At 35.6% G+C, this 27,733-nt stretch overlaps 1 non-coding gene across 1 annotated transcript; it reads left to right on the top strand.

The window, feature by feature from the left end:
- The first annotated feature begins 25,216 nt into the window (after nt 1-25,216).
- Nucleotides 25,217-25,323, top strand: LOC128293585 (small nucleolar RNA R71). Its single transcript, XR_008283766.1, has one exon. It is a non-coding gene; the product is annotated as a small nucleolar RNA R71 (small nucleolar RNA).
- The last annotated feature ends 2,410 nt before the right edge of the window (nt 25,324-27,733 follow it).

Below are 27,733 nucleotides of genomic sequence, written 5' to 3'. Positions count from 1 at the left end.
AATAGCCCATTATCTCAAGGACCAAAAAAATTATCCCATGCCACTTTTTCAAAGTCAACTTTAGGGTGCTAAACTTGCACCACTTTGGATTGTTTGCCATTAAAATTGTCTACCATTAATCATAATGTTAACAATCTCCACCTTGAAGATTTGATTAGGATAATCACATCTTCACACACTTCCTTCAACTCCCCAAATTCGATAAAGCTATCTTTTGTAGTGCCTCCAAATGCGCTCTCGGCGCCATACACTGAAGGTGCTCAAATTCTCGGGATGTTAATCAAGTTCAAACAATGATTAAACTTGATTGTTGTTACCACCTTGGTCATCATATCTGCGGGATTATCTGCCGTCGTAATCTTCAAGTAGAATTTTCCTTTTCAAAGACTTCCCGCACAAAGTGATATCTTACGTCGATATGCTTGGTTCTTGAATGATAGACTTGATTTTTCGCTAAATGAATAGCGCTCGATCGTTACAATATAGACTAATGTGACTTTGAACAACTCCCAAGTCTTTCAACAATCCATTAAGCCAAATAGCCTCCTTAATGACTTCAGAATCGCCATATATTACGCCTCAGTAGTAGATCTGACTCATGAGATCGTAAGGTAGACTTCAACTCACTGGAGCTTTCGCAAGAGTAAACAGATACCCGTAGTTGAACGACGTTTATCTAAATCACCAAAGAAAGTCGGAATCAACATATCCAACTACAAACCGACCAAGTGCTTCATCTTGTTCAAAATTAAACCAACATCTACGGTTTTTGAAGATACCGTAGAATCCATTTCCTGACTTGCCAATGTCCTTTTCGAGATCATGCATATACCGCTCACAACTCCAACAAGCTTGTGAAATGTCGTGGCAGCGTACACACCATCGCATACATCAAACTCCCAACCGCATTTGCATATGGGACTTTTGCCATATATTCTCTTTCTTCTTGGTTTTGGAGATAATTGAGCACTAAGTTTCAAATGAGAAGCAAGTGGGTACTTACATGTTTTGTGTTTTCATTTACACCAAAACATTGTAATACCTTTTTCAGATATTGCTTCGATTCAAGCAAAGCTTGCTCTCTGTCTATCTCTACTTATCTCCATGCCGAGAATCTTCTTGGCCTCACCTAGATCTTTCATCTCGAACTCTTGATTCAACCGAGCCTTCACTTATCTATCTCTTTTGGCTCTTCAAGCGATTAACATATCATCAACATACAAAAGTAGATAAATGAAAGATCCGTCATGTAGCTTTTGCAAATACACACAATTGTCATATTTGCTTCTTGTGTATCGCTTTTCATAAAGCTATCAAATCGCTTGTACCATCGCCTCGGGATTGCTTCAATCCATATAGCGATTTGTTCAGCTTACAAACCCAATTTCTACCACCAGCATCTTTGTATCCTTCGGGTTGAGTCATATAGATCTCCTCTTCTAACACACCATGCAAGAAAGCCGTCTTAACATCAAGTTGAGCTAGCTCCAAATTCAACTGTGCTACCAAGGCCAACAAAATTCTAATGGAGGAATACTTCACAACAGGGGAAAATACATCATTGTAGTCAATTCCCTCCTTCTGAGCGTAGCCTTTAGCTACCAACCTTGCCTTGTAGCGAACATCTTTCTTGCTAGGAGATCCATCTTTCTTTGCGAATACCCACTTGCATTCGATTGCCCTTTTACCTTTCGGTAATTGCGCCAACTCCCAAGTATTGTTCTTCAGGAGAGATTGCATTTCTTCATCCATGGCGCTTTTCCATTTATCACTTTCTAAGCTTTGCATTGCTTCTTGATAAGTGATAGGAATATCATCATCAACAACGGAAGGGCGAGGCTACCATATCAAGAATCGAGCGGGTTTACAAATTTCTCTCCTTGGCCTTGCAAGCGCAATCTGGTTCGGTGTACTTAATGGTTCTTGGGTCGAACCTCTTCAACCTCTAATTCCTCCATTGTGGTGGAGAATTAGACTTATTAACTGGGAAATCCCCATCCGCTCAAACTCCACTGTTTTGGAGTACACTCCACCTTGTGGAGTATCGCTCGTCTGAATATCTTTATCTCGCTACCTTTTTCAATGTGGCGATTCATCAAAGGTAACATCTCGCACAGATCATTTTCTTTGTGTCTAAGCACCAAAGACGAAATCCCTTCACCCGTAAGTGATTCCCATAAAGAGAGCTTTCTTTGCCCTCGGATCTAACTTTGACTCCTTCACATGGTAATATGCGGTGGATCCAAACACATGTAAGGAATCATAATCAGAGCAGGTTTTCCGACCATACCTCCATAGGAGTTTTTCTTTCTAATGCAGATGATGGAAAACGATTAACAAGATGGCAACAGTATGTCACATGACCTCATTCAACATTGCTTGCCCAACCCAAAGATTGGACAACATACATCGAACTTTCTCCAGCAATGTTCGATTCATACGCTCGCCACTCCATTTCGCTATGGTGTATCCCTAATCGTGAAGTGTCGAACAATACCATACTCTTGGCACACATCAAGAACGGATCACTTCTATATTCGCCTCCATTGTCCGTTCTAAGCCGCTTGATTTTCTTGCCGGTCGGTTTTCGATCATAGTTTTCCATTTAAGAAAAACTCTAAGCACTTCATCCTTAGTTCTCATGGTATTCACCCAAACTCTTTCGGAAAAGTCATCAACAAAAGTAACAAAGTAGTGTTTTCCTCCCAACGAAAGTGTTTTGGAAGGCCCCACACATCCGAGTGAACATATTCCAAAATACCTTTTGTATTATGGATAGAAGGTCAATTTCACTCTCTTTTGCTTTCCCAAAACACAATGCTCGCAAAATTTTAATTTGCAAGCCTTTGCACCTTTCAACAATCCTTGCTTTGCCAGAATTTGCAAGGATTTTTCGCTGGCATGTCCCAACTTCATATGCCACAACTGCATTGAGTCCAATTCTTTGTTATCGGAAGCTGCAGCGACTGCTCCAATAACTGTACTACCTTGGTAGTAATACAAGTTATTTTTCCTGATGCCCTTCAATATCACAAGTGCGCCAGATGTCACTTTCAAAACCCCATCTCTCATATTAACAATCGAACCATTGGATTCCAAGGCTCCCAATGAGATGAGATTTTCTTCAAACGGGCACGCATCAACATCGCTTAGAACTCGGTTGATCCATCTTGATTCTTTAATTGGATTGAACCTATCCCAACAGCTTTTCTGTGCATTGTCATTGCCCATATAAACAACTCCTCCATTTAGTTCTACTAAATCGAGAACCACTCCGGTTAGGGGACATATGATAGGTACAACCCGAATCCAATATCCACTCATCCGAATGGAACGACGATGATGATGCAACCAATGATAATTCGAGTCACCGGTATCATGCTTTGCAACACAAGCATCTCTGATAGCTTTTCCCTTATTCTTCACTTTGGACAATTTTTCTTCCAGTGGCCTTTCTCATGACAAAAGGCACATTCATCTTTCCAGTCCGGACTTTGACTTTGATCTCCCTTTGAGTTTTCTTCCGAGTGTATGAACGACCTTGGACTACTAAAGCTTCGTATCTCGATTGAGTTTTTCGTTTGTCCTTCTTTCTCTGCTCATAATCAGATAAGGCCGCATGCACTTCGCTCGAGATATATCACTCCTGCCATGAAGTAGAGTAGTTTCTAGGAACTCAAACTCCTCGAAGTGACCCCAACAAACATCAAAGCCAAATCTTCATCTTTGAATGTCTCATCCATATTCAACAAATCGGTGACTAACGATTAAATTTGGTGATGTGATCATTCATTGTGGTACTTGGGACGTAAGTGAAGCGAAACAGTCTTTTCTTCAAGTGGAGCTTATTTTGACTGTTTTTCTTCAAAAATTTTTCTTCAAGTGCCACCCACAACTTATTTGCAGAAGTCTCCTTTGAAAAAGCATACCTCTGCTCTCGAGAAAGGCATGATCGAATTGTGCCACATGCCAACCGATTGATCGCCTTCCAATCTTTCTCCTGTACATCATCTCGTTTCTCTTCATCAATGGCAATGTCTAGACCCTAAGCATCTAGAACCTCACTTTGCCACATACCAAAATGGCCCGTGCCATCAAAGATCTCCACGGCCAATCTTGCATTTGCAATTGTCGGTCTTGTCCACATGGACGATGTTGAAGCTCCTACACCGACCGTTTTCTCCATAATCTTTCAATATACCTAAGGAAATCTTTTCTGATGTGGAAGATCAGTTTAAACTGCAACCACAGAGCATACTACGATTAACCTTCAGCTCTTGATACCACTTGTTGTTCCAATAGGGTCGGAAGCGTGTAAATTATTGTACTAAAAAATCACACAAAGTTCAATTCCCAAGGAAGAGAGGTGGATCACAAGGATCTCTTAAATACCAAGTCTTTCCTTAGTCAGAATATCCCTTTTATAGTAATTTAATAGCACAATAAATACTACTATTATACCCTCAAATATTGAAAGAAAAATAGGACAAGAAAGAACACAAGAGTTTTAACGAGGTTCGTAAATTATACCTACGTCCCGGGCACTAACACCGGATGATAACTTTACTATCTCCAAAATATTACAAACAAATAGAATTCCTTAAGAATTCTCAAATGGGAGAAGAGAGAAAACTAAGAGAGAAAGATTGGTTGGGATGAATTGAAATGAGAATGAGAAGGCCTATTTATAGTTGAGGTTCAAGGACCAAACAATAAATAGCCCATTATCTCAAGGACCAAAAAAAATTATCCCATGCCACTTTTTCAAAGTCAACTTTAGGGTGCTAAACTTGCACCACTTTGGATTGTTTGCCATTAAAATTGTCTACCATTAATCATAATGTTAACAGGAAATAGTCATGAATGATGGATAGGACAAGGTAATCATTGTCAAGGAGAAAGCAAGTTGCCCTTGCAAAATAAAATTTAGGTTATTTTATTAATCTAATCTAAAATTTTTTGATATTTATAAAAATGATTCAAGTTTAAAACAATCACCAAAATAATTTGAAATTAATAGTAGAATGGGATTGTGCTAGGCTTTAAAATTTTGATTTTTTTTTTTACTTTATGAACTCAATGACAGACACCAGGGTATTTTTTTTAAAATTATATCATACTGGTATATAAAAATACCAATATTTAAACATGACCGGCACCAGAGATGTAAAAAAAAATTTTTTTGGTGCTGACCAATAGATGATCGGCACCAGGTACATTTTTCGTGTCCCAATAATTTTTTTTTTACTTTGGTACACTGATAGCAAGCACCAGAGATGTAACAAAAAAAAATTGGTGCAGGCCATGTAGATATAAAAAAAAAAAGTGCTGGCCATATAATGGCCGGCACCAGATATGTAAAAAAAATTTTTTTTTAGGTATTGGCCATTAAATGGCTGGCACTAGGTACTTTTTTCGTGTCTCAATGCAATTTTTTTTTTACTTTGGTATACTGATGGTCGGCACCAGAGATGTTAAAAAAAAAATTTGGGTGTTGGCCATATAATGGCAGGCAACAAAGATGTTAATTTTTTTTTTTTTAGTGTTAGCCAGTATATGGCTGGCACTACTTAAATTTTTTTTTTTAAATTTACATCTTTGGTGCCGGCCATTACATAGGAAGCACCCCAAAAAAAAAATTTTACATCTCTAGTGCCGACCATTAAATAGCCAGCACCAATTTTTTTTTTACATCTCTGGTGCCGACCATCAGTGTACCAAAGTAAAAAAAAATTGCATTGGGACACGAAAAAGGTACCTGGTGCCGACCATCTACTAGTCAGCTAGTGATGATTCACTTAACTAACTAAAATCACGACAAAGGCAAGCGCACCTATCGAATAGCATTATAGTTATGGTGAGTCAGGAATATCGTATCCACAATGACTAAAAGCACTAGTAATTACTATCTTTTTATTATCTAGCCGATAAATTAAAGGAATTATTTTTAATCTAAAATTATCTAAACTAATTATTAAGACGCAATAGAGAATTAAGTAAGAAAATATTCAAATGAACCAATGAGAGAGACAATACACAGGAAAGAATCGACCTAGACTTCACCTATTATTCTGAATCTGAATTGAACGATTTATTATAGAAATCCCTAAATTATATTGATGTCTTTTTCCCAACTCATAATTTTCATCGATAATGTTTTATCATAATTCACAAATAATCACACATTGATAATTCAACTAAAAGAGCACTAAAGACACAAGCAATCTAAGTCGAACAATTCTAAAGCATGAAAACATAGGTATTTCCCCTTATCTAAGTAATTACCTTTAATTCAAAATCGAGAAGAATTGATATCCTCACTAGAGATTCACTCAAATCACTCAAAGTGTTTAAGGTTTAAAAACTAAGCACTTAAAACACTTAAAAGTCAAATATGAAAAGTCATTACTATAGGCTTGCATGAAAATCAAATCTCCACCATTATAAAATGAGATGATGATAATACTCTAGAATGACATATTTTTATGTATTAATTATATGATTATTTTCAGTATGATCCTACTAATTTGAGCTATTTATGGTTTTTTATCTTATAGTGACTAAATTGAAGACAAAAGGAAATTTAAGGGAAAAAAGCGTGAATTTAAAGTTAAGTTGGGCCAGTATATGAAGTAAGAGAGAAGTGGTACCGAAAATGCAAAGTGTGAAAGATTTTGGGAGCAAAAATACAAAAGAAGAGATTTTATAGCACAAGACTCCATTTTAATTCTAATTACATTAGGATAATTATTAAGGATTATTATTTAGATTTAATTTTAGCTTTTATCTTTATTTATCTTTTTCTATCTTTAATTATCTTATTTATCTGTATTTATCTTTTAGAATTTAATTAGGAACAGACCAGGTTTCCTAGTACTATAAATAGGGGATGGAATGACACAAATTTGACTCATCTTTTTCTGTAAACACTCCCTCTCCCAAAAAGTTTAGCCTTATTTCCCTTAATATTATTCAATAAAAATTCTATTTCCATTACATTTATTTCTTTTTCCCCAAAAATCATGAGCCACTAAACTTATCTAGCCAAAGGTTGTAGAAATTCCCCAAAAGGGTTTATGAGGCTTAGAATTCGCGCTTAGCCTTCTCAATGAGTATTCATCATTTCTCCGCATTACAGGGCTGACGCTTCCGTCCATGTCCCTTAAAAGGTGATCTTTTCAACTTGTGGAAGGAACGGCCGCTTTGTATGTTTTGGAAAGGTTGCACAGTTGGTTCGTTAGCTTACTGCGTCTAGGGTTGGAGAGCCCAAGAGACAAAATGGAGTGGCATTCGCTATTGAGAAATGATAATCTAGCATAAGATGGTCCCACAGAAGTGATTGTTAGCTAAAGTCAAGTTCCTCTAAATCGTAAGTCTAAATTCTTGGAGCTGGTGGTTGTAGGCATCCTCTTCCATTATAACTGGCTTATTTTGTTTGAGAAGGATCACCTAAAAGTAGAATATTGAACCTAAGGTGGATCGAGACAACCGGAGGCTGGAATCTCTCTATAAGAAACTTTTTCTTAACTTATTCATCTTTACTATTTTAATTCTAATTTTTGCACTTTCAATTAAATCCAAACTTTTAATTTTGTTTTTTATTTTTTCCAGGTACGCAGGTTCTCTTGGGCACGAATTTGCTCAAGATTTCGAGGAAGAAGCAATTGTGCAAATCCAGTCCCTGAGGATTTGACCCTACTTCGCTTATACTATTATTTTTTATTATTTTTATAGGGATAGGATATTTTTGGTGCTCTCTACAACCGCATCAAATTTTGGCACCGTTGCTAGGAATTGGTAACGTACTAATCTTATTTCTTTGTTTCTTATGACCAAATCTGTTCCAGGTACTCTTGCATTTGACTCAGAAATAAAGAAAACTGTGAGAGTCAATCGCAAGGAAACAAAGTTACGAAAAAAAACAGTCAAGAGTGGTTGGGACTCAGAGCAACCCACCACCAGAAATCGAAGTCGGCGACGAAATTGAGTCTAGGGTTAACGAAAACCTTACTCAAACACTTGAAAGTAAAAAAGTAGAAGTCGATTCACTAGAGGAATTGTTTAATGCTAGGGTTAATGAAAACCCGAATCTAGCACATCAACTAATGGCTTAAATGATTCGGTAATTGGCCAAAGCTTCGGCAGAATAACCGCCATTGTGCATTACTTATCCTACTATGGATATTGATTTTGAACTGAAGTCAGGTTTAATCCAGCTACTGCAAACTTTTCGTGGGTTGTAAAACGAAAATCCCCACAAACATCTGAAAGAGTTTCATATGGTTTGTCTTAGTATGAAACCTCAGGGGGTAACTGAGGATCAAATCAAATTGTGTGCTTTTCCTTTTTCCTTAGTAGATTCTGCTAGGGAATGGTTATTTTATTTACCCATTGGATCTATTACAACTTGGGCTAATCTTTCTACTTTGTTCCTCAACAGGTTTTTTCTAGTATCACGCGCAGTTGAGTTAACAAGAGAGATCGTTGAAATAAGGCAAAAAGAATCAGAATCTCTTTACGACTATTGGGAGCGATTTAAGAAGTTGTGTACAAGTTGCCCACAACACAGTATAATAGAACAATCTCTTCTCCAATATTTTTGTGAAGGCTTGAAACCGATAGAGATGAACATGGTGGACGCCGCTAGTGAAGGAACATTGGTCAACATGACTCCCCAACAAGCAAGGGTCTTGATATCCACGATGTAACACCCCTAACCCGTATTCGCTGCCAGAACAGGGTTTCAGAGCATTACTACCATTTACAGATCACTAAAAAAAATTTAAATACTTACCGATTCAATGCATCATATAAATAAATATATTACTATTCAATCAACAGTTTGACACTTGTATAAGCATCAAACAGCAACATTGTTAGTATACTTGCACATATCTCATATAAATTCAACATTGATATATCTATTTTCTCGACATATCGCACTTGAGTTTAATAATAGTCTCAACTTACATAATTTCCTTGTATCAACATATCAAAGATAATCATATATGTACATGTCATGAAACATATCATGCTCTTATCGTTTCTTCATAAGCATATATCATTCATTTCATTATATCAATATTTCATGCTCCATCATTTCCATAGATTTTATGTATATTTATTAGGTAATAGCTTATATCAAACTTAACATAAATTATATTCCATGTACTTATACTTATTTCGTTTATCTATCTTCATAATTATTTCATATAACCATTCGTCATCGATACATATTACACGAATATCAATTGTTCAACAGATGTTAGGCGTCTCCCATCCACGGTCTTATTTATCTTTGACATGATGCCATAGTGTCTTTCAACTATGGTCTTATTCATTTTCTGTCATGTTGCCATGGTATCTTTCAACCATGGTCTTGTTCATTTCATATCACGTTGCTATGGTGTCTTTCAACCATGGTCTTACACATTTCATATCAGGTTGCCATGGTATCTTTCAACACATTTCATATCAGATTGCCATGGTATCTTTCAACCATGGTCTTACACATTTCATATCAGAGAGCACACTCCCGCGAACCTCATCCTTATAGTGGAATTACCAGTCCAGGCTAAATCCCCTGTAATATAAACTCATAGAGTATTGTCGGGATTACCGGTCAGGCTAAATCCCTACTACGACAATTACTCTAATGAGCTTGGATCCAATTACCGATCCGAGCTACATTCAGACCCTAATTCGGATTACCCGTCTGGGCTAAATCCATTTTCCACATATTCTTCGGGAGGGCTATATCAGGATAGGATCACCCATCCGGGCTAGATCCTTTTTATCGTCAATTCCTTTTCAGAGATCCATCGAAATTTCCTTTCATTCAACCGGGATTTCTTCCCCTTTTTATCAAATATATCAATGTTTCATAAATTTTCATACAATGAACTTTCAAATCATATTCACATCAATAACATACATTTCAAGCATTTAAGAATATAATTCAAGTTACATGAACTTAGCTAGCAAAATTGCAAAAATATCAAGATTCAGAGACATTTTGGTAATTTACCATTTTTCCAATTTTCACTCGGTCTTAAATTGAAAATTTCATTCAATTTATTAATTTAGATAATAAAACAATCCATTCCCTTCAATTTGGTCATTTTGACATTTTTACAAAATTGCCCCCTGAAGTTTTACTTTTATTCAATTTAGTCCTTAAGCCTAAAACATGCAAATTAGCCATTCTAGCTGAATATTAATATATATTTTCCTCATCCTTCTCTCCATTCCACATCCTTGATTTATGTAGCACACTTGCAAGTAACATTATCTATAATCTTTATTATTTACTTTTATGAATATTCAAGCTGTCCATCTGTATCATAGTCACTAAATTATTTATATCTGGAGCTATAGGACTCCAAATTAATATCCTCTAATTTTCCATGAAACTAGACTCATATATATTCTTACCATAAAATTTTTATAATTTTTGGTTTAGTCAATAAGTACAGTTTATTCTTTAAAGTTACCCCTATTCTGTTGTCTGACAGTTGTGACCCTTCTTCACTAAAAATTAATTATCTCCTTGTACAGAATGCTAATGATGTTCATATTTGTTTCTATTGAAAATAGACTCATTCATGATTCTAAACATATAAATTTAAGCCCATAATTATTTTTATCAAATTTTTTTTATGATTTTACAAATTCAGAACAGGGGAACCTGAAATCATTCTGACCTTGTCTCAAAAAATTCATCATATCTCATGATTTAGAATTCTATTGCTTACATAATTTATTCTATAAGAAACTAGACTTAATAAGCTTTAATTTTATATTTTATTCATCCTATAATTAGATTTCTACAATTTTTAATGATTTTTCAAAGTTAGACTACTGCTGCTGTCCAAAACTGTTTTAGTACAAGATATTAATTACCATGTTATAACATCCTTATTTTCTTTTTCTACACCATTTCTCATCACTTTCTCTTATTTTTTTCTTCACTAACATATCAAGAACATAGGACCTTATGTAAGAAAACTCTACTATAACATTATTTCCATGCTTTATCAATAATAACAAACTTAAAAACATATTGAAATCTTGATGTACTTATCTTTTCTTATTGACTTCAATCTTTAACTTGATTTTTCTCTCTCCTCCAGCTTCGATTTCTTGAATCCAACTTGATATTATTGCTCCCCATCATCTCCTTGCTATCTTTCTCTCTTGATGGCTATGGAAATTCTTTCAATTTTTAGGTGAAAATAATGAATTTTTGGTGGAAGGACTAAATTGTAAAGAAAGCAAACTTCTTTTCTTCTTCTTATCTTACGTTAGTTTGCATGGGAAAGGAAATGTGTTGATAATTCTTCATCTTTCCTTCCTTTTATACTAAATAAATAATAATATAATAATAATAAACATTTCATAAAATATTAATAAAATAATATTTATCTAATTAATTAATTTAAAATATCATCAACATAATCATTACATTCTAGAATTCTCTCTCTTACTGATTGACCATTTTGCCCTTCATGATCTTTTAGAATTTCATCCTTGAGTCATCGCTTAATTTGGTAAAATTGCGATTTAGTCCCTCATAATTTTTTTACCTATTCAATTTGGTCCTAATTCATCAATTTTTCTTGGTTTCTAGATCATCCCACCCTTAAAATATTTTCACCATTAGTCCTTCAAATTTTTTATATTTACACTTCAATCCCTTAAATTTTGAGTATTTACTCTTGTGCAACAAGACTTTTCTCATCTTTGCAATTTAGTCCTTTCTTGAATTAATATATCATAATATACTTCTCAATATTGACATCACTCAAAAATTCCCTTTTTGTCACTTTATTTCCTTATTTTACTATATCACGGATAATATTTTACTGTAAAAATTTTCGGGGTATTACACACGATGGCTACAAATACTCAGCAGTTCCGAGCCAATCCTAAACCCCCTAGAAGGGTTCACCAGCTAAGTAATTTAACCTTAGAAAATAAAGTTGATAGACTTACTAATATTGTGAACTCTCTTGTTACAAAAAAAAGTAAAACCAACCCTATTATGCGAAATATGTGCTACACCTGAACATACAACTAATGCATGTCCTAATTTGTATGATGATATTATGGCTCATTTGGATGTTGTGAGAAATTTTTTTGGGTTACCATAGAGGCAATATGACCCTTACGCTAATACCTATAACCCAGGATAGAAGGACCATCCCAACTTGAGTTATAGGGCCAATCCACGGTATAACCAGCCATACCAAAATTAGGTTCCACAACAGCCATGAGACTTAGGTAATTCTCTAGAAACTTTTTTCAATAAATTAGCAGCTAATATGCTTGATTTTCAACAAAAAACTGAAGCATCTATTAGTGAATTAACCATATCAATTGAGAAAATGAGTTCTCAAGGGAAGCTGCCATCATAAATAGAACCGAACCCAAGACAAAACGTGAATGCAGTGACGCTGCAAAGTGGAAAAGTACTGGAACCAATTCCTAGCAGAAATCTTGGCTAAGAAATCGCCCAAGAAAAGACCAAAAATGACGAACAGGTTCAAACAAAACCACCATTGCCTAAAATTCAACCTTCATTTCCAAGATGATTAAACCAATGTTGAAAAGGTAAAGAGGACAATTTCGCGATACGCCAAGTTGCTTAAAGAACTCTGCACCAACAAGCGAAAATTAACTGGTAATGAAAGGGTAAGTGTAGGTGAGAATGTATCTACAGTGTTACAGTGAAAAATACCAGCGAAATGCAAAGATTGGGGCATGTTTGCAATACCATGCAAAATAGGCCATTTAGGAATTAAGAAGGCTATATATGATTTAGGGCCCACTATAAATGTAATGCCTTTTTCTATTTATGAATCACTTAACACGAGTTTTTTGACAAAAACAGGGGTTATCATTCAGTTAGCAGACAGGGCTATTGTGCACCTAGAAGGAGTCCCCGATGACGTTTTGGTGAAAGTTAACAAACTTATTTTCCCTACAGATTTTTATGTGATAAAAATGGAAGAGGACAACACTCCTGAATCTTCGGACCTCTTGCTGGGCTGACCTTTCCTTAATACCGCCAGCACTAAGATTGACGTTCGAAGCAGAACTCTCACAGTAGAATTTGATAGGGAGATCGTAAAGTTTAATGTTTACAATGCTATTAGCCATCCATGCGAAATCTTGAACGTAAACCATGTCGACATAATTGACTCATTAGTAGACGAGACTTTTGAGTCGATTTATGAAATAAATTTGAATTTATTTTTTATGATTATGAATCTGCCATTGAATTATTGTCTCCATCGAATACTAAATTTTTCCCTTCTGTTGTGCAGGCTCCAGATTTGGAATTGAAACCGCTTCCCGAGCATCTTAAGTATGCATTTTTAGGGAAAGGTAATACCCTACCAACCATAGTTTCAAATAGCCTCTCAAAGCTCGAGGAAGAAAGTTTGATTCAGGCACTAAAAAAATCATAATGAGGCGGTTGGCTGGACTATTGCCGACTTAAAAGGGATAAGCCCTTTGACATGCACACATAAGATTTATTTGGAGGCAAACACAAAAACCAAGGCAAGAGGTGTAAATACGGTTGAACTTGAATATGATGGAGGTGGTAAAAAAAGAGATAATCAAGCTGCTGGATACTGACATAATTTACCCCATTTCTGATAGCAGATGGGTAAGTTCGGTACAAGTAGTGCCTAAGAAAATAACCGTGACAGTAAATAAAAATGCTGAGGGTGACTTGATACCAACCCGAGTGCAAAATGGGTGGCGTGCCTGCATCGATTACATGAAGTTGAATTCTTATACTAGAAAAGAGCATTTCCCTCTTCATTTTATAGATAAAATGCTTGAGCATTTAGCTGGTAAAACTCACTTTTATTGTCTTGATGGATACTCAGGTTTCTTCCAAATCCCAGTTGCACCAGAGGACCAATAAAAGGCCACTTTTACATGTCCATTTGGCACATTTGCGTACAGAAGGATGCCATTTGGACTTTGCAACACACCAGCCACCTTCCAGAGATGCATGATGAGTATTTTTTTTAAATTATCGAAGTTTTTATGGATGATTTTGTAGTATATGGAAATTGTTTTAATGAATGCCTTAAAAAATCTTACGATAATTTTAAATAGGTGTATAGAATTTAATCTTATCTTGAATTATAAAAAGTGTCAATTTATGGTAGACAAAGGTTTGATTCTAGGTCATATAGTTTCAGCTAAGGGAATTGAGGTCGATAAGGCCAAAACTGACATTATAAATTCTTTGCCATATCCCTCTACTGTAAGGGAGATACATTCTTTCCTTGGCCATGCAGAATTTTACAGGCGGTTTATAAAGAACTTCTCAAGAGTAGCTGAATCACTATGCGAGTTATTGCAGAAAGATAAGAAATTTAAGTTCGGCCCAAAATGCGAGGCTTTTGATGCACTTAAGCAGAAGTTGGTTTTTGCTCCTATAGTTCAACCACCAAATTGGAACTACCCCTTTGAAATTATGTGCGATACAAGCGAACGTAATGTAGGGGCCGTATTAGGGCAAAAGATAGAAAAAGAGCCTCATGTCATTTGCTATACCTTAAAAACCCTAGATGCTGCACAGAGTAACTACACCACCACAAAAAAAGAACTCCTAGCTATTGTATTTGCTTTGGATAAATTTTAATCTTATTTATTGGGATCTAAAGTGATTATTTTTTCTGACCATGCAACTCTTAGGTACTTGTTCGCAAAGAAGGAAGTGAAACCAAGGCTTATTAGATGGATTTTACTGCTCCAAGATTTTGACATCGAGATTCGAGATAAAAAAAATGCGAAAACTTGGTAGCTGACCACCTGAGTAGGTTAAAAATACTTGATGATGGCATTCCTAAAAGGATGAGTTCCTAATAAAACCCTATTTTCGACCGAGACGCGTTTCCCATGGTATGCAAATATGGTAAATCTCCTAGCTACAGGATTATTACCATGAGGGTTAGCATGTTCCGTAAAGGACAAGCTTAGACGTGAAGCTTGATATTACATTTGGGATGACCCATACCTGTGGAAACACTTTTCAGATCAGATAATAAGACGATGTGTTCCAGAAACCTTGGTAACCTCTATCCTTACTTTTTGTCATACAGAAGCTTGTGGAGGTCACTTTGGCCCTAAATGGACTGCTCACAAGGTATTGGAGTGTATGTTATATTGGCCCACAATTGTTTGAGACGCATATAATTTTATAAGTCTTGCGATAAATGCTAACATACAGGTAACATCACTAAACAAAATCAAATGCCCCTATCCCTGATTTATGTATGTGAAATTTTTGATGTATAGGGCATCGATTTCATAAGCCCATTTATTTCTTCATTTAGAAACATATATATAATTCTTGCAGTAGACTATGTTTCTAAGTGGATAGAAGCAAAGCTTACTCGCAATGATAATGCTAAAACTATTGTGAAGTTTCTAAAATGAACAATTTTTTCTAGGTTTGGCACATCTCGAGCTTTGATCAGTGATCGTGGCACCCACTTTTGTAATAAAATCATGGCGATGCTTATGAAAAAATACGGAGTTCACCACTGTATAGCTACAGCCTACCATCCCCAAACGAATGGCCAAGCAGAAATCTCAAACAGAGAAATCAAGACTATTTTAGAGAACACAGTTCGGCCCAACCGGAAGGATTGGAGTCTTCAGCTAAATAACGCACTTTGGGCTTATCGGACAATGTATAAGGGACCAATTGGCATGACCCCGTATCGACTTGTTTTTTGCAAAGCTTGCCACCTTCCGGTAGAGTTGGAACATAAAGCTTATTGGGCTGTTCGACAATGTAAAATGGAGTTAGAACCTACAGAGAAGGCAAAGAAATTAGACGTCCAAGAATTGGAGGAAATTCGTAATGACACCTACAAGAATGCTCGCATTTATAAAAACAAGACAAAGTTGCTCCATGATAAGAAAATATCTCAGAAGCATTTTTCGGTTGGATAAAAAGTGTTACTTTACAACTCCGTGTTAAAATTATTCCTAGGTAAACTTCGGTCTCAATGGCAAGGACCTTTTATTATGACCAAAGTATTTACACATGGTGTAGTTGAAATAGTGAGTGAAGAATCAGGAAAGCAGTTCATAGTCAATGGCCAACGGTTGAAGCAGTTTTATGAGAATTTTCAAGCCCACACGGTTGAAAAAATTCATCTGGGACCACCATAGAACCATTTACGGCGTCGAGCTAACAACGTTAAACAAGCGCTTGTTGGGAGGCAACCCAATTTTTATTTTTATTTTTATTTATTTTATTTTTCTTAATTTTTATTTTATTTTATTTTATTATTACTTTATTTTGTTTGGATGTTGAAAAATTTCTCTTATTCTATCTAGGTAAACCGAAGCGAAAATAGGGAGGAAAAAGAGAAAAACAAAAAAAAAAATTGCATGAAAACTGGACACCCTCAGCTAGCAAATGACTAATCTTATTGCCGCTTTGCGCGAAAGACAGTAACCACATGGGGAGTTTTTCTGAACTTTTTTTCTTCCTTCCACCTATTTTTTTATTTTATTCCATATAAAGGACAATGTGTTTTAAATAGGGGGAGGCATTCCTCATTTTTTCTGTCATTGTATATGCTGTTGTTGCTACTGCTTTGTGCTCGTTGCTGCCCATATTATTATTATTATTATTATTTAAGAATATTCTGCCTCTTTTCATGTCAAAGAATTTGACCACGACTTGCCCACTATTTGATCTACATGCATGATTCTTGTCTACTAAGTTAGTTATGAATTTTCTTGTTTGATTTCATCTCCATTGTTTTATTTCTTTTAGGTTGAATAATTATAATTGATAGATTTAGCCCCACCTTGCTTATAGTAAAATAAATTAAGTTTAAATGTAAAGAGAACACTTAATAAAAATTGCATACTGAATTTTTGTTCATTACTGTTAGGTAGTTGCCAAAACTTATTTTTGACACTTAATTGTTTTCCCTCGTCCTCCAAATTAAAGTTCTGTTTCATTATAGCAAATTGTGATGCTTCCGTGGTTATGAGTACAGCTTAAAACGTGATTGACTGAGTAACCCGGGTTGGGTTGTCATCCTATTTCGTGTCAAAAGGTTGTGTGACGAGTTAGGTAACTCCACTAACCAAAATTAAATAATTTTTTTTAGGAATATGTCGGGCTGAGTAATCAAGGTGGGGTGTTTGGCTGTCATCTCTCTTCGTGTCAAAAGGTTTAATATGTTCTTAAGAAAAATATAATAAATTAGGAGTATGTTGAAATGAGTAATGCAAGGCGGGGTGCTTGGGCATCATCATCTCTTCGCGTCAAAAGGTTCAATGTATTCTTAAGCAATAATAATAATGATTAAAATAAAAATAAAAAGGAAAAATAGAAAAAAATAGAAAAAGAAAAAAAAAAGTGATGTATTAATAATAAAATTGCATTTGGGGACTAAAAGTGGAAACAAATAAGGAGTCTTGGTAAGTTTAGTAAATTACCTAATTTTCATGAAATAATTCAAGTCGATTTTAATTTTCGTGTGTATTAATTGGAATACTTTTTCAGTTTTACTTAAAGCAAGCTAAAGGTTCTCTTTATTTTTCTTATGCATTATGCCTACTTGTTATAAAACTTTGGAGTAGTATTTCTTTCATGGCAAGATCTGATTTTACAGTGGATAGGAACCATACTTGATAGCAAGCATGGGCTAAGTAGGAGGAATTTGATAATACTCTAGAATGAAATATTTTTATGTATTAATTATATGATTATTTTGAGTATGATCCTATTAATTTGAGCTATTTATGGTTTTTTATCTTATAGGGACTAAATTGAAGACAAAATGAAATTTAAGGGCAAAAAGGATGAATTTAAAGTTAAACTGGGCCAGCATGTGAAGTAGGAGAGAAGTGGTGCCGAAAATGCAAAGTGTGAAAGATTTTAGAAGCAAAAATGCAAAAGAAGAGATTTTATAGCACAAGACTATTTTAATTCCAATTATATTAGGATAATTATTAAGAATTATTACTTAGATTTAATTTTAGCTTTTATCTTTTTTATCTTTAATTATCTTTATTTATTTGTATTTATCTTTTAGAATTTAATTAGGAATAGACTAAGTTTCCTAGTACTATAAATAGGGGATGGAGTGACACAAATTTGACTTATATTTTTCTGTAAACACACCCTCTCCCAAAAAGCTTAGCCTTATTTCCCTTCATATTATTCAATAAAAATTCTATTTCCCCAAAAATCATGAGCCACTAAACTTATCTAGCCAAAGGTTATCGAAATTCCCCAAAAGAGTTTATGAGGCTCAGAATCCGCGCTTAGCCTTCTCAACGAGTATTCATCATTTCTCCGCATTACGGGGCTGACACTTTCGTCCATGTCCCTTAAAAGGTGATCTTTTCAACTTGAGCAAGGAACAACCACTTTGTATGTTTTGAGAAGGTTTCACAGTCGGTTTGTTAGCTTACTGCGTTAGAGGTTGGCGAGCCCAAGAGACAAAATTGCATGGCATTCGCCATTGAGAAACGATGATCTAGCATAAGATGGTCCCACAGAAGCGATGGTTGGCTAGAGTCAGGTTCCTTTAAATAGTAAGTCTAAATCCTTAGAGCTGGTGGTCGTAGGTGTCCTCTTCCACTATAACTGGCTTATTACGTTTAAGAAGGATCACCTAAAAGCCGAAGATTAAACCCAAGTCGAATCGAGACAACTGGAGGCTGGAATCTCTCAATAAGAAACTTTTTCTCGACTTTACTCATCTCTACTATTTTAATTTTAATTTTCATACTTTCAATTAAATCCAAACTTTTAATTCTGTTTTTTTTTCCAGGTATGCAGGTTTTCTTGGGCATGATTCTATCTAGGATTTCGAGGAACAAGCAATTGTGCAAATACGATCCCTGAGGATTTGACCCTACTTCTCTTATACTATTATTTTTATTATTTTTATAGGGATAGGATATTTTTGGTGCTCTCAATGACTGCATCAAATGATACACAAATCAAAAGGCCTTTAAAAAGTTGTAATGGGGCTTAGTTAAGGGTGTGGATAAAGGTTGAAAAAAAGGGTTAGAATCTAGATCGAATTGATAAATTGCCAAACTAGAAAAATAAACTAATACTGAATAATTATATCAATTGAAAACTTATCAAGAATAGCACAAACTTCTTTTCAAAATGTGAAATTAACAGTTTAAGCTCAAATAACATAGAACTAGTAATAATCAATATAAGTGTAATTTTTTTTCACTTTTTTTTAGAGCAATGGATAATAAAAAATAATTTACCAATTGAACAAAAGAACATATTTAGGCAGCTAACCAAATCAAATCTCGACAAAAAGGGAGTCAATAAAATAGGAAAAATTCTCAATGAATCAAAAAGAATGAGTTATGGGTTAATATTAAGGGTAGATCAAAGAACTGCGTTTTAGGCTGAAAGGGGTTCACTAAGGGTTAATTATGTTGGTAAGCTTTATGGGATAAGTGGGTTAAAACATAGGTGCCTTTATCATCTCAGCATATCAAATCAATGGTGTGGTCTCGACATGTATAATCGAAGCAAGTTCTAGAATAACCAATCAGTATTAACACACTCATAACTAATAATAAAGTGAACAAGAAAAGTGTATGCTTTAAATGCTCACAATCTCACAAAAATTATGGTTTTTGATATCAATCTTGCAAATTTCAAACTTTAAGGTAATACTTCAATTTAGGGAAACAACCTAACAAATTTTAATTCTGAAAATAGACTTATCATGCTTGATTCTCTCATGTCTTAAAGTTTAAACAATCAATGCATAATTACCTATGAATTTAATCTAAAACACATCAACAGAAATTATAAATCAATAAAAATTCATTCTAATAGTAGTATGAGAAAATTACTTAAACATAATGCATAATTCAGAGATTTTTAAATAATAACCTCCCTACATTGAAGATGTACATTGTCCTTAATGTACAAACATAGATAATCATAGTAGAAAAAAGAATATCATAAGAGAGGGAGAGAATTGAAACTGCCCTAAATATTGGATGAAATCCCTAGAATAGTGAAAAGCAGAATTGTAGATAAATGTAGATGTAGTGCATGATTTTGAGCAACAGCTAAGAAAATAAACACAATGCTGAAGAAGATTAAAGGGTTTTAAACCTGATTAGAAAAACCATAATAAATAAAATATAGTTCACAATATAAAAGCAAAAAAATTCTAGGAAAATACAAATAAATAGAAAATTAAATTTAAAATAAAATAAAAATAAAAATAAATGGACTCAATGGTCATCATCATACGCATCAGCATCGTGAGTCATCGGCGCTGGAGGAGAAATATGAAAATGCTGACAAATCTACTGCAATGTCACGTCAATACTGTCAAACCTCTGAACGCAGTACTGATGGAAGCTAGCGAACTCCTTGGTGGATACTCTCAAGAAGCTAGCAGCAGAAGGAACAGGTCGATGACACGAAGGTGGAGGCTGTGGTAGGTCCTAGTGATAGGGAGGAACATCATCAGTGAAGTCCTCGGGTTCATTCTGAGTGTTAGAATGAAACAATCTGTACTGAGAGGGTCCACTCCATGCTGCCATTTAGCCACCTCATATGTATCATGCTCAAGATGCCCTAAGAGGATATTTGGCCTACTAGTGTGAGTGTAGAGGACTACTCCGGTGTGTTGAATAGACTGAAGTGTCAAGCGAGGCGAGTCACGAAAAGGTCTAAGCAGATAGGACCTTTCTTGTGGCGGTCAGTCTGATGGCGGAAGGCTAGAGCGATGAAGTATGCCAAGTCAAATATATGCCTATGCACCATACTCCATAGAACATAAGTGGCGTGAGTGCTAATGACTCTAGTACTCTCTTCTGTCCTGTCAAAGTGTGAGTTAAAAATGTATGAATATATCATAAGGCCAGAGAGAGAGAAGTCACCTTCGAGTGACTCGCATCATATGGTGTCTGGCTCACTATAAGATCAATCCAACAACGTGATGACGAGTGGTAGATATACCGATGAAGTCAAAAGAAGTCCTCGGCGCTCATAAATTCCTCTATGTAGAGTCCCATAGCAGCGCCGAACTCGAGAACGCTCATGTGGCGTATCAAACCACCAAGTCAAAAACTAACGGTACCTGGCTCGTCATGAACCGTCATGACCTACTATACCAGAAATGTCGCACAAAACTCAAAGGTCAGCTCCATGTAGGTGGGCTCAATGATGACAAAGAATTTATCCTACGGAGCAGTGGTGATAATGGCGTGCACGTCATCAGCAAGTCAGACCTGCTCCAACGCAGCCCAATCAATGCAGCGACCTAGGCCGGGTGGATGTACTCTAAGGAGCTGATATAAATCCTCTTAGGGGCCTGCTGCAAATCAGAGGTAGGGTGGTGAGCCTCGGTGAATGCACTCGAGAAGGAGGTCACTCTTGGGGTCTTCCTTTTTTTTTGAAGAGGGAACGACAGCCTTAGCCTTACCTTGTGTGTTCGTCATGGTATATCTGCAAAAGAAAATAATCCAAATAAGAAAAGCAACAGAAGAATAAAATAGCAAGTAAAGAAATAAAAGTGTTGATAAATCAGTATAGAATATTGAACTAGCAACCCTCCCATCAAAATCAAATTTTCATAAATAGAAAATGTACTCTAAAAATCAATAAAGGAATAATACTAACGCAGACAAAATAATGAATTCAACTATGATAAAAAAACAAATAGGCAAACAATAATAATAAAATAATAATTAAATAATAACGAATATCCTAATATTATTGACGACTAATCAAATCCATAAAAGTTTCAAAAGGAACTATAGTCAATAATAAAGAGAAAGAATAACAAGAACCAACATAGCAAAATAAGGAATCAATCATAATTTGAACTTGTTCTTAAAAATGGTAGCGAGAATAGTAATAACAAGAAGCGAGATATATTAATGAATAATAATAAATCTAAAACTAAAAATAGTCAATAATAAAATAGAAGATGACAAAAATAAAAAAAATAGTAAATCAATAAACTAAGATAAAATGAAATAAAATAATAAAAAAATAAAGAACATGGGAAACTAACTATGATAGTTGTGTGTACGGCGGTTGGGTGGTCGATTGCACGGCGGTGGGGCGAGTAGAAGGGAAAAGGTGACAGATGAAAGGTTGTGTGGTCGGGGTAGAGAGGGGCGAGGGTTTCGGTGAATGACAGTGAAGGAAAAAAAAAGGAAACAGGAATGGGGTTAGGTTCGGACGCTGGTGGTGGTATGGTGAGGAAAAGTTAGAGAAGAGGTGCAAGGGGAGGATGGTTTGGGGAAGGGAAAGAAGGGAAAAGAGGTTGGGAAGGGTTGTTTGGGGAGGTGAAGGAGGAGTAAAGAGAAGGGTGAGAGGGCGTGGCTAATGGATGAGGACGACGGTGGCCGAAGATATGAGGGAGATATGGTCGGGGGCAGTTGGGGTTTGGTAGAAGAAGAAGATAAAATAAAAAAAAGTAAAAAAAAAAGATTAGGGATTTAAAATGGTGACACGATCGTGTGAGGCCTGTGTCACACGCCTGTGTGGTCTGCTGTTCAGCCTGTGTCAATTAAAAATTCAAGCCCAGTCTTCACATGACCTCGGACATGCCAGTGTATCCAGGTCGTGTGTCACACATGGCCATATTGCACGATCATGTGCAATCTCCTTTGCTTCTCCCACGTCCGTGTGACTTTCCACACGCCCGTGTGGCACAGCCGTGTCTCACACACGGCCGTGTGCCTTACCCGTGTAACTCACTGACTTGTTTTAATTTTGAAAAATTAAGCTCCAAATTTCACACGGCCTAGGACATGCCCGTATGTCCAGGATGTGTGGTCCACACGGTCGTGTCACACGTCCGTGTGGAATACTTAGGCTGTGTCCCTGTTGATTTTTAGAAAAAATTAAGTCCCAGGATCCACACAGCCAAGGACATGCCCGTGTGTCTAGGCCGTGTGGATTACATGGTCGTGTCGACCGACTGTGTAACTCATTGTCGATTTTCTTCAATTTTAAAAACTAATTCAAAAGATCCACACGGCCTAGGACAAGGTGTGGGTTTTAAAAAATCATTTTTTTTAATTTTAATAAAAATATTATGATATAAAATTAAGAAATTAATAGTGTTAGCACTCGGGTTACCTCCTAAGAAGCTCTTATTTAAAGTCTAAGCTTGACTTACCTCGTATTCACACGTTCACGGTGGTTCGCGGAGTCGAAACTCCTCTTTCTCGTTGTCAATTCTTTTATTTAAATAAGGTTTGAGTCGAGTAATATTTACCTTGAAAGTGCCAAATTGAAAATGCTTTACCTCGACTGTACCGTAGAGGAAGACATTGAGTACCGTAAAAGGAGTCGCTCAGTTTGCGTTAAGCTCTAAAGTGGTGATTCGAGGGTCCCTTTTATCCAACAATATATGGTCTCCAACATTAAATTGGTTCGTTCCATCCTTAAGCTCGTCATGGAATCGCTTTAGTTTTGCATTGTGTATTCTCAGTTTCTCCTTGACATGTGTCCGTCATTCATCTAGTTCATCGATTTGTAGCCTTCTTTCTTAATGAGTTGTTCTATTTTTGTCACATGAGCTGGAACATGGCTCTATATCGCTTTTCTATGGAGTTTCCCACAAAGAATGTTGAGCCACCAGGTTACTCATATTAACATAATTCGTATAATCAACTCGATTATTAGATATCTTGGCAAAATCACGAGCTTGGAGTTTAATCTTGTCATCACCTACACGGAGTATGAGTTCACCTGTACTAACATCAATAATAGTTCTGGCAGTTACTAAAAAGGGTCATCTTAAAATTAAAGGTACATCACTATCCTCATCCATGTCTAAAACAACTAAATCAACTGGGAATATGAATTTATCAATTTTAACAAGAACGTCTTCAACAACACCTCTAGGAAATCTAATGGTTTTATCTGCCAATTGAATGCTCATTCTAGTTTGTTTGGGTTTTCCAAGACTTAGTTGTGTAAACATTTTATAGGGCATGACATTAATACTCGCCCCTAAATCAGCCAATGCATTATTAACATTTAAACTACCAATTAAACAATGAATAGTACAACTCCCTGGATATTTCAATTTGTTGGGTAGTTTATTCTATAGGATAGCTGAGCAAACTACATTTAACTCCACGTGCGACGAATCATCTAACTTCCGTTTGTTTGCTAAAAGTTCCTTTAAAAATTTTATGAAATTAGGCATCTGCAAAAGGGCTTCAATAAATCGTAAGTTAATATGCAACTTTTTGGGAAGTTTAAGAAATTTACCAAATTGTTCAATTGTGTGGTCATTCTTTGTCGCATTTGGGTATGACACACGAGGTTTATACTCCTTACTTATCAATTTTTGTTCACTGTGGCTCACCTCAACCTTACCTTGTCTTACCACACTTTCTTGCCTTAGTTCTGGTAGAGGTTTAACTAACCCTTCTGCATCTCGAATTGTAATTGCATGAAGTTGCTCTCTTGGATAAGTTTCGGTGTTGCTAGGCAAGCTACCTTGTGGCCTTTCTGAAATCATCTTACAAGCTATCCTATTTGATTCTCGAGCCCTAGAATCGACGCTTGTTGATTTTTAAGTGCTATTTCGGTGTTTAGAAACGAGATTCTGACACTGAAATAAACTTTGTCAGCATCTCCTCAAGGTTCGGCTTCTTCTCTTGCTGGTATGGTTGTTGTTGAAAGCTTGGAGGGGGTTTGAGGTCTCTGATTTCCTTGACCACCCCAAGAAAAATTAAGATAGTTTCTCCAACCTGTATTATAAGTGTTACTATATGGATTATTCTGAGGTTTAGAGTTATTACCCATATAGTTGACTTGTTCGTTCCCTGTGCTAGGGTTGTAGGATAGACATTCTGGATTGTTCATCCCTCCTCCATTTATATTGCACTGCATCACTGGATCTACCTGCATAGAACCATATAAACTATCAATTTTCTTATTTAAAAGTTCTACCTGGTTTGATAACATGGTGACTGCATCTAGGTTGAAAACACTGGCTGCTTTATCGGCTTTATCCTCATGACTTGCCACTAATAATTATTTAGTGGCATTTCCTCTATAAACTCATAAGTTGCTTTAGGAGTTTTATTGTTCAGAGTCCCACCGGTGACTGTATCGATCAATTGCCTAGTCGAGGGGTTCAAACCGTTGTAGAAGGTTTGAACCTGTAGCCATAGAGGTAACCCATTGTGAGGGAACCTTCTCTATAAGTCCTTATACCTCTCCCATGCATCATATAGAGTCTTTAAATCCATTTGCACAAATGAAGAGATATCATTCCTTAACTTAGCTGTCTTAGTCGACGAAAAATACTTTAATAAGAACTTTTCGGTCATTTACTCCCATGTAGTGATAGAACCTCTTGGTAGGGAGTTCAACCACTGTTTAGCCTTATTTCTCAATGAGAAGGTCTGTAACCGAATGACATCGTTAGAAATGCCATTTATCTTAAAAGTGTCGTAGAATTCCAAAAAGTTAGCCAAATGAGTATTTGGATCTTCATCTTGGAAACCATCGAACTGAACAAATTGTTGGATCATCTAAATGGTGTTCGGTTTAAGTTCGAAGTTATTCATAGCAATAGTAGGTCTCGCAATACTTGATTCAGCCTCAGTTAAATTGGGCTTGGCATAATTGTACATAATACGAGGAGCAAGATTTGTGGCAACCACAGGAGGTAGCTGATTATTCTGATTTTTAACCATGTCCTCAGTAATATTAATGATGTCCTCTTACTCCTCCACTGCACTTTGTCGACTTTGCCTTGCTTCTCTACAGTTTCTACGAGCTGTGCTTTCAATCTCACTGTCAAATACTAGAGGTCCTGACGAGGTTCTTCTAGTCATATTCTAAAGGAACTCGCCAGAAGAAAAAAAAACTAGATAACAAAAATTTAACTAAAAACAAAAATAAAATGCAATAAAAATTAAAATGGCTAAATTAATAAAAATCTAATATTCCTAATATCTTAGTCCCCAGCAACGACGCCAAAAACTTGATGATGATTCACTTAACTAACTAAAATCACGACAAAGGCAAGCGTACCTATCGAATAGCAGTATAGTTATGGTGAGTCAGGAATATCGTATCTACAAAGGCTAAAAGTACTAGTAATTACTATCTTTTTATTATCTAGCCGACAAATTGAAGGAATTGTTTTTAATCTAAAATTATCTAAACTAATTATTAAGACACAACAGAGAATTAAATAAGAAAATATTCGAATAAACCAATGAGAGAGACAATACCAAAGAAAGAATCCACCTAGACTTCACCTATTATTCTGAATCTGAATTAAACGATTTATTCACTTGCCTTGATCCATAGAAATCCTTAAATTATATTGATATCTCTTTCGAGAGTAAAAATAACTGACTCTAGGTTGATTAATTGAAATCTCTTTCTAATTAAAACCCCCATTGTTGCATTAACTCGATCTATGGATTCCCCTATTAGATTTGACTCTAATCCAATAGATTTATGTCATCCTATTTCTAGGATTGCATGCAACTCCACTCAATTATGCTAGATCTACTTTTAAACAGGAACTTTTGCTATACTGAAATAAGCACATCAATCATGAATTAATATCCTGAAAACATTAAAACATGGAATAAGTACACATAATTGAGATCAAGAAATCAAGTATTTATCATGTAATTCAGGAATTTAATAACAAGATCCATCATAGGTTTCATCTTCCCTAGGTATCTAGAGAATTTAGTTCATACTTTGGAAGGAAAACATCTCAAAATTAGGATAACAACAAAACATAAAGAAAACCAAAAACTTCTAGAGAAGTTGACTGGAGATCTCCAATCTTGAAGGAGATCCTGCTTCTAAGTTGATTCCGACGGTATTCTTCGAGTAATTTCTTCGTTTTTCTTTGCGTCCCCCCCTCAGATTCTCTTCTAGTGTGTATTTATAGACTTTAGAATGCTCAAAAACCTTAATAATTAGGTTTTTCTGCGTAAAAGGGAAGTAGAGTGCGATATCGACACAGGCTTACACATGGTCGTGTGGCCAGCCCGTGTGGCTCACATGGGCGTGTACTTAGCCCGTTTGGGAATGCCTAGGCTGTGTGGTTCCTTAAAATAGCTCGTTTTATCCGATTTTCGCCCGTTTTCCACTCCTTTTGCTTCCCTATGCTCTCCTGAGTATATAAACATGAAACTAAAGGATTAGGAGCATCAAAGTCACTAAATTATATAGTAAATCATCCAAATACACATCAAGAATGAGATTAAAACATGTTACTTTTATGGCTTATCACCAGCACAAAAAAAAAATCTTTTTACATCTCTGGTGCCGACCATTACATGGCCATCACCCAATTTTTTTTTTAAATACTGATAATTTTGTATATTAATATGATATGATTTTTTTTAAAAAATACCTTGATGCTAGCCATTGGGTTCCTAAAGTAAAAAAAAAATCAATTTTTTAAAGCTTGACATAATCATCAGGCAATCATGGGGCCAAAACACTAGGTAGTGTTGGTCATTGGGTTCTCAAAACCCTATTTTACTGTTCATTTTAAGTCATATTGGTGATTATTTTTAAACTAGGTCATTTTTATAAATATCAAAAATTTTTAGGTTAGATTAGTAAAATAGCCTAAAATATATCACATAAATCACTGCATCGTTTGTAAATTTGACTTTTACATTTAGAGTTTTCTTTTAATATAATAATAGG

The sequence above is a fragment of the Gossypium arboreum genome, chromosome 5, assembly GCF_025698485.1.
Source record: "Gossypium arboreum isolate Shixiya-1 chromosome 5, ASM2569848v2, whole genome shotgun sequence".
In the NCBI taxonomy this organism is placed as follows: Eukaryota; Viridiplantae; Streptophyta; class Magnoliopsida; order Malvales; family Malvaceae; genus Gossypium; species Gossypium arboreum.
This window is presented reverse-complemented; position numbering and strand designations above follow the sequence as displayed.